The sequence below is a fragment of the Melitaea cinxia genome, chromosome 20 (genome assembly GCF_905220565.1).
Source record: "Melitaea cinxia chromosome 20, ilMelCinx1.1, whole genome shotgun sequence".
Lineage (NCBI taxonomy): Eukaryota > Metazoa > Arthropoda > Insecta > Lepidoptera > Nymphalidae > Melitaea > Melitaea cinxia.
The window spans coordinates 11,055,195-11,064,264 of record NC_059413.1 but is presented as its reverse complement, the minus strand read 5'-3'; positions in this window follow the sequence as shown (position 1 = coordinate 11,064,264).

The following is a 9,070-nucleotide window of genomic DNA, read 5'->3' as shown; positions in this document are numbered from 1 at the left end:
TGTAAATATATTATAGCTAACTATAATAGCTAAAAATACTATGGTATTACTCGTTCTTATGGTGTACACAATATTTCATTTAAAACGGTCACTTCAATTATATTCAATATAAACTATAACGGTCTTACTTATAAACGTTTCTTAATTTTTAATCAATTGCTTAGCAACGGATTAGCAAAAACCTCACTTATAAACACTATTTAGCGTTAAGAGGTCGTTAAGTAGTGTTTAAATAGCCGTCAAATTTAAACACTGCCGAGGCATAGTTTAACTCCTGCTAAGCGGCAAGATGGCGGATTTTACATAAATCAGCTGTTATATTGTGACGTTTGATCTACTTACTTGCGTGTGTTTGTTAGAAAAAAAAAATATCATTCTTTGTTCGTTTCTTAACTAAGTAACAGCTAATCAACGTTTATAAGTAAACAAAAGTTAAACATGGATTTGTAGCTTAAGAGCGGTTTAACTAAGCGGTGGCTAAGTATTGCTTAGCGAGATTTTTATAAGTAAGACCGTAAGAACTTCAAATGGTTTCTTATTTAGGAAGAGTATTGAAGCTTAGAACATGAAGAACACTTCACAGTAATTGTCATCGATGATGAATTTACAAAAAAAAAACAGTGAATAAGCAGTAGTAGTAAACCTAGTGTATATATACTGCTATTTTTTACACAATTAGGTCGGCAAATAAGCCTACGTTTCATCTGATGGTAAGCGATTACCTTAGCCTATACACGCCTGCAACATCAAAAGCATCGCAAGCATGTTGCCGACCCTACCCCCAGTCTCCCCCAGGAGCTCTGGTCACCTTACTCACCACAGGAACACAACAAATTGAAAACAACATTATTTAGCTGTGATCTTCTGTATGGTCAGGGTACTTCCCCAGGCGGGTTTTTCCCAGGATATTTCCTGCTGTGCCCTACTGCAGTCAAATAAACTCTTCATACACATGAAGCTGTAGATATACATAATATAATTTGGCATACATTCTGAACGCGGCTAATTCGGTTAAGAGTTTTCCTTTTGCTTCCAACTCAAGCACATCACTCGCCGATTTCGAGTGCATCTGAGTCACGGGTTATTTCTAAAGCAGTGTCAAACGTTTACACCGAGAGCCAGGAGTAGATTGCAGTGTATGATTGATCCTTTGTTTAGCATTACATATATCTTTATAGTACACTTGTGTCCATAGAGATAATAGATTGTGTGTGACTTTACTTAAAAAATCAACTTTGTCAGTCATAGTCCAATTTTGCACTTCCAGTATTTACGTTAGTCTGTACAGGAGAGAGCACTACCCTTGGGTAAGAGAATGTGCAGTTTTTAAATTACAGATAATAAACCCCAGATTGTATTGATAATATTATTTATGATATAAATTATAGAATTAGTAGCTTTTACCCGCAGCTTTGCTCGCATTGATTTTTTTTAAATTAAAGTATCCTATGTTACTTCTAATACTTCCAAGAATAGGTGCACAAAGTTTCATGATAATAGGTTAAGTAGTTTTCGCGTGAAAGCGTAACAAACAAACTTACTTGCATACCTGATTATGATGAAACACGTGAGAAATGTTAACCTTCAGCAACGATAATATGTTATTCTGACAAATGTAAGAACAAATAAAAAAAAATCTTTTAAATGACAAACATATAATTTTCATTTTTTTGCTATATCATTGCGATGTTTGAAGCTTCAGAATAATGACTAATCACTAGTAATATTTTTTCCAAATGCATTAACCTCAGTTTGCCTCAGATCTGTCATTGATCTTATAAGCCGTCATCGATCAAATCGAAAAGTTTATTTTTCTCCGTTTTGAGTTTGACAGATTATTTGAAGGCATTCTTATTTTCGGATTTGAAATATGTAGTGTGCTATAAAAAAACTTAAGGAAGTATAGAAATACAGTTTAAGTTTGTAAGTTTCACAATACTGAAAAGATGAGTAAGTTGTTTTATCTAAAAACGTAGTTTTATGACTTCAATTTTATATATTGGAAATTAAAATTAATTTCCCGGATAATGGATGGATGGAATGACGGTAAAAAGTTAAAATTGATGTAAATAAATTAAAAAAAAAGGAATTAGTGTCATCTTAAAGTTAAATTAAACGTAAATTGTAATAATAACAATAAAAAAAAAACAGAAATATAGGTTACCTACCCAAGATATATAAATCGATTCGATCGAAAATATTGCCTATTTTTGATCAAAAATTATAGTATTTGGTTTAGTTCTTATTTAGTGACGTTGCAAAGATATGCAAGATATGACATGCAAGATATTACTAATTCTTTTTACTAAAACACAGTTTATAATATTATTTTTAAAAGAGTAACTTCGGAGTTTCTTCTCGATTCTTCTCACATTTAGAATCGGTGGTAGCTTTATTTTAATAATTGTGTTTGCTCGCAAACGAAAAAAACCTACATCGACAAGTAATACAACCTAAGTAGACGAAAAAAATTAACAAACGCATTAGTCGTCACTATGATTTTCGAGGGTTTCCCTCGATTTCTCTGGGATTTCATCATCATATCCTGGTTTCCTTATCACGGTACCACACTTGGGATGTCTCCTTTCCAACAAAAAAAGAGTTATCAAAATCGGTCCTTAAACGATGAAGTTATCCCCGAACCTACATAAAAAATATGTATGTATACAGTTGAATTACGTAACCTCCTCCTTTTTTGAAGTCGGTTAAAAATAATAATCATATTTAAAATTTTAATTTGTCAAATGGCAATCCGAAATTGAAGTCAAAGTTATTTTTGATTTTGATTTACTTTACACAAAAGTAATTAGCGAATTACCTAACCTTACCAATAAATTTGAATTTTCTTTTTATCGAAAATTTCTGGAACCAACCTCAACGGTTAGAGACAAGGTAAACTGCGCAAAAACATTTAGCACATAATTATATAAGCTTTAAAACAACTATTAGTTTTGATCTCAAGGGATATATGTAGGTATCTTATTATGCATCAACATGTTATTAAAATTAATAAAAACATAAACATTACTTTTGACAGAACAAAGTCTGTCCGGGCAGCTAGTTTACAAATAATTATTACTTAACGATGTTTTAGGATAAAGGTCACACACTGTTTTTAATAGGTCACAACACTGTTTATAAGTATCGCTTAATAATTGTGTTTGCTCGCAAACGAAAAAAAAACCGACTTCAATTACATCGACGAGTAGTACAACGTATATCGACGAAAAAATAGTCAAGTAACTGCGCGTTATCAAAGATTACTCAAAAAGTAGTTATCAGATCTCAATTAAATTTATATGTGACCACATGACAAATATCAGCTTTCGATTAAATTAAAAATTATTAAAATCGGTAGACGCAGTAAAAAGTTATTGCGGATTGTCAAGAAGTTCCCTCGATTTCTCTGGGATCCCATCATCAGATCCTGGTTTTCTTATCATAGTATTAAACTAGGGATATCTCCTTTCCAACAATAAAAGAATTATCAAAATCGGTACATTCAGTAGAAAGTTATGCGGTATAATACAACGTAGGTCGACGAAAAAAGCGTCAAGTAAAAATGCATTATTAGATATAACTCGAAAAGTAGTTGTTAGATCTCAAATAAATTTAAATGGGACCAATTGGCATACACCATCTTTCGATTAAAAGAAAATTTGTCGAAATCGCTACACCCAGTCAAAAGTTCTGATGTAACATACATAAAAAAAAATACAGTCGAATTGAGAACCTCCTCCTTTTTTCGAAGTCGGTTAAAAATCGCTTGTATTAATTATATAAATTTTGAAGTTTTCACGGTCACTATTAATAACTTCATATATAAGGGTCCTACTGCGATTATCAAGAATAACTCATCCCATGACCATGGCTTCTGCAATTGCGCCAAAATATCTAAATGATAATCGTGCTAAAATGGGATTTAACGTTAGCATAAAGTACACAAGTGTTTGTTTTAGTCTGAGCGTTTTAATCTATCTTACGTGTGTCTCCAGACCCTCGAAATGTTCTCAATCTACAAAGACTCTTAAGTGTCAGTCGTTAAATTATTTATATGTGTCATAATGTTATCTTACTTTAGACAGGGAAATAAAACAAAAATTTGTAAGTCATGCCTCAAGATTAGCCTTATTACAAAGGTAAGGACTAAATTCAGACTTGAACTCTCGACAAAAGGTAACCAGATATGCACTCACTAATTCTGTTATCGTGTTTATGTGACGGGTCGACGACCGAGAGTCATCACCATTCGCAATATTATTACAGGTGGTGAAGCTTCGCGAAATGTCGTTTGAAAAGAATATAATCAAGCGCTTTCTGCTTAAATTATATTGTAATACGTGTATCTAGTTTTAAAATTCATCTAATACCATTATTAAGAATATATTGCCTTGACTTGGTCTCCGGTCTTGTCTCTTGTATAGGCAGGTTTATTTATTTTTACCCGACTTCCAAAAAAGGAGGAGGTTCTCAATTCGACTATTTTTTTTTTATGTATGTTACTTCAGAACTTTTGACTGGGTGGACCGATTTCGTTTTTTTTAATCAATAGGTGGTGTGTGTTATTTTGTCCCATTTAAATTTATTTGAGATATAACAACAACTTTTTTTGACTATTTTTTTGTCAACCTACGTTGTATTTATACCGCATAACTTTTTACTGGGTGTACCGATTTTGATTATTTTTAATTTAATCGAAAGTTGATGTTTGTCATGTCACATTTAAATTCAGATAAAATCATTGAGATCTGATATCAACTTTTTAAGTATTTTTTGATAACGCGTAATTATGACTATGTTTTCGTCGTTGTAGTACTTGTCGATGTAATTGAAGTAAGTTTTTTTTTTCGTTTGCGAGCGAATACAATTATATCCTACGATGATTATATTTTTATTTTCATTTATCATATATTTAATACTCACAGTCACAGCTTTATACTGATGTTTTATATTGTATAATCGTCAGATTTTGGGCAGAGCTGACGATTGAAACTTTAACTAACGCCGTATCTTTTCTGAGTCAAAAGTTTTACCAAATGGAAAATCTCGATACACAACCAAATGATCACAAAATAGCACTGTTTACTCCCCCACCACGCGCGATGTGTAACAGTTCTTAATTAGCGTAATACATTTTTGGTCCTTTAGCTACCCAGTGGTGTGATTGAATTTTGCATGGAGGATGGATTGCATTGAGCTCTGCATGATAGATGTGTAGGCAATATCAATTTATATCTGCCGATTTGTTTATTATTGGTTTTTTTTTTTAATTGGCTCCCCATCCATACAATTTTAAAGTATTCAAGTCAAAAATTCATCGTTTTTTAGTGATTTGTTTTATTGAATAACTAGTTCTTAATGATGTGGCGATATCAAACTAATAGGAAATTCTCACAATTGTAGAATTTCCCGATTTTATTATAATTAAATCGCCCGTAAAACTAATTCTCAAAACTTATATATTTTTAGGGGATGGTAGATACACAGCAGACAAAATTTATATTAAAAAAAATGTAACAAATTATAAAAGCCAATTACGCTGAGCATCCATTTAAAATTAAAGTAGAATTAAACAAACATTACAATAACCGAAAATAAAAACAAACTAATCTAATTAAAATCATAGATCAAGTAAAAAATATAGATAACGCACTTAGAACAAAAAAGTGAAGCCACTTTTTTAAATATGTGTGAGTGAGTGAAGTGTTGACACTTTTTAAAAAAAGTTCCTAAAATTTTTATTAAACAATTAATTTAATATAGGTAAAATGGGTATGTGAAAATAAAAACCTGTTTATAGTTTTAAATATATTTACTCCTTTTTAAACGGTTTTATTTAGCTCACCCCGTTTGTTTTATTTTTTTTTTATTATTTATTCTTGGGTCAAATTTAGTAATTCAAATTTCACCCTCTTCCTGTCAACCGATTAATCTGAAATTTTGTATACACTTTGGATTTTGGTGACAATACAATTATGTTTATTCATTATCATTATAAATTCAAGATGGCCGCCGCTACAAAATGGCGGATAATTTATGTTTTATTAATCCCATCAATATGGGTATCAAATGAAAGGGCTCAACAAGCAGAATACAATATACTATAAAAAATTGAAATCCAAGATGGCGGCCGCTACAAAATGGCGGATAACGTAGGTTTTATCAATCCCATCAATATGGGTATCAAATGAAAGGGCTCAACAAGCAGAATACAATATACTATAAAAAATTGAAATACAAGATGGCGGCCGCTACAAAATGGCGGATAACGTAGGTTTTATCGATCCCATCAATATGGGTATCAAATGAAAGTGCTCAACCAGTATAATCAATGTACTATATAAAATTAAAATCCAAGATGGCGGCCTCTACAAAATGGCGGATAACTTAGGTTTTATCAATCCCATCAACATGGGTATCAAATGAAAGGTCTCAACAAGTAGAATACAATTTACTATGCAAAATTGAAATCTAAGCTGGCCGCCGCTACCAAATGTCTGATAACAATTTTTTATCAATCCCACCAATATGGGTATCAAATAAAAGGGCTTGACAAGAAGAATACAGTGCACTATACAACCTCAATATTTAAGATGGGCCTTGCAATAATGAAGCACTAAATGAATTAAACAGAATGCGAAATAAAAACTAAAAACTAGAAAATAAAAATAGGTAAAAAAACTTTTTAAGTTAAACGGTTTTATGTTAAACATACATTGCAATATTTAAGATAAATGTACTAAAAACCAAAAAATAATAAAATAGATACAGTCGTGGGAATTATAAACATATGCATAGACTAGACTAAAATAAAACCGTGGGGCACGTCAATTGTCTACAAATTATCGACTTAATGTGCGATAGAAGAATCGTTTAATTCGTCGTTAAAATAGGCAGTTGGCCCGCAGACGGTGAGGAAATCACTTACTATTTTCTTGCTCATGGAAATTCCAATAGTTATACACTGCATGTAAATAAAAGAGATGTTTCAACTAGTTTATCGTTGGACATTCACACTGCTGGCTGGCGAGGAATCGTTTCACTGCTCGTAGTTTGTCTTTAATCGACAAAACATATGATAAAAGTACTACTCGCTCACCACTATGAAACCCTAAAACTCGCTTATAATCGAGCTTGCTAGCTTGTTTCCACATTCTAGCCCTACTTATCACACGTCCATCTTTGTCGGTTGAACAACTGCCTAATTATAGTGTAACATTACAAAACAAACATTTTAATCAACGATTGTAGACAATTGACGTGCCCCATGGTTTTATTTTAGTCTAGTCTATGCATATGTTTATAATTCCCACGACTGTATCTATTTTATTATTTTTTGGTTTTTAGTACATTTATCTTAAATATTGCAATGTATGTTTAACATAAAACCGTTTAACTTAAAAAGTTTTTTTACCTATTTTTTCGCTTCAAATTGTTAAATAAATCTATTGCAGCCATGTTTTGATTTAATGAATTATATAAATCTGTGTCAATGAAAATTGTGTTTTTAAGTAATTGATGATTTCCCTGAAGGGCAAGTCCCTGTTTTAAAGACGTCTAACTCTTTGCTGTAATGATTTAATTTTTTTTTTAAATAAAGTTCCTGTCTTTTTAACTTTTCTCTTGGTTTATGTTTTCTAGGTGTATCAAAGATTGAATCTTGGTTATTGACTGATTTTAGACTCATCCGGTAGGTCCTAGAACAAAAAATACAACATTAAAATACGTAGTAGTAAGTAGTAGTATATACGTGATGGTACTCTGCCAAGTCCACGTTTTGTACCGTACATGTAAGCTTTATCAAAATGGTTTGAACAAACCACATTAGATGAGGATGGCTGTCGTTATAGTTCATTTCGGCTCAGTCGTATAGCATCTACCTATTCTATCTATCTCCTATTAAAATATTCGTTGGAAACCTAAAATCATGATATTTAGTAGTATAATATGAGTAGTTAATTCACAAATTTAAATAGACACAAACGAGTTAAAAATTCATATTGACTTCAATTTAAATAAAACATAAAATCACACGAAAAAAAAAAACACAATAATGATGTCCACTTTCTACTTAATTATTTTTTTATGATTGCCTACAATTTACTTACCCGCATTTTGGGCTAATGGAAATAAGAATTACTGGTAACACTCCCTCGGTACGTCATTTCGGGACATCGAAATTATAAGTTCCGAATAACCTCAATATTATTTTGGAATAACAAGAAATATAAAGTTTTGTATGTACTTACGTGTGAAACGATATTTCTTGAGACTTTTTATTCACTTTGGTATTGTTTTTGCACCATTTAATTACATAAGAACGGCATTTTGAAGGCAAAGTTACTGTACGAGGCCCCGTGAGATACTAACGAAAATGAGCGTAGTTTGATGCATATGTGTGCGTGAGCGCGTGTGTTTACTTGAAGGAGCCGAGTTTTGTGGCTTCAGTAACAACATAGGCCGCGCATTATCTACTTTTTTTTACTTCATCTATGATTAAAATGAACTAATTTAACTATTCCCTTAAAACTTGCGGTACGCAGGGCTGAACCAGTAGAGATGGTTAGTAGTAATATAAAATATATTACTGATGGGCTTACGGTGTAGGTGGGACCTTAACGAAATTGAGTTTGCAGGTAACTGACCTCTGAACCAAAACATCAAGTACTAGGATAACATGAGAAAAAGAGAGGTGAGTAAACTGTTCTACTATTTGTGGAGTTGTAAATTTTTTGATTTTTTATTTGTAACTTGAATTGTTTTTTTTTATTTTTTTAGTTATTCATTACTAAATTTTAATTTTATTGGTGTTTTATTTAAGAATTATTATTTTTTTCTATTCATTATTTTTAATCACATAATTCAAATATTTTACCCGGACAGAAGTTAAATTAAATTTATTATTGTTTTTTGTTTCGTTTATTTTTTACAATTACACTAGTATTCGTAATTTTAATGATATTCATACATATATAACTAGGTCAGATATTCTCATATTATGAATAGTATATACTTCTATTATTTTATTTTGGTACTGAACAAAACTAATCACTTTCATTTGTTCTTTTTG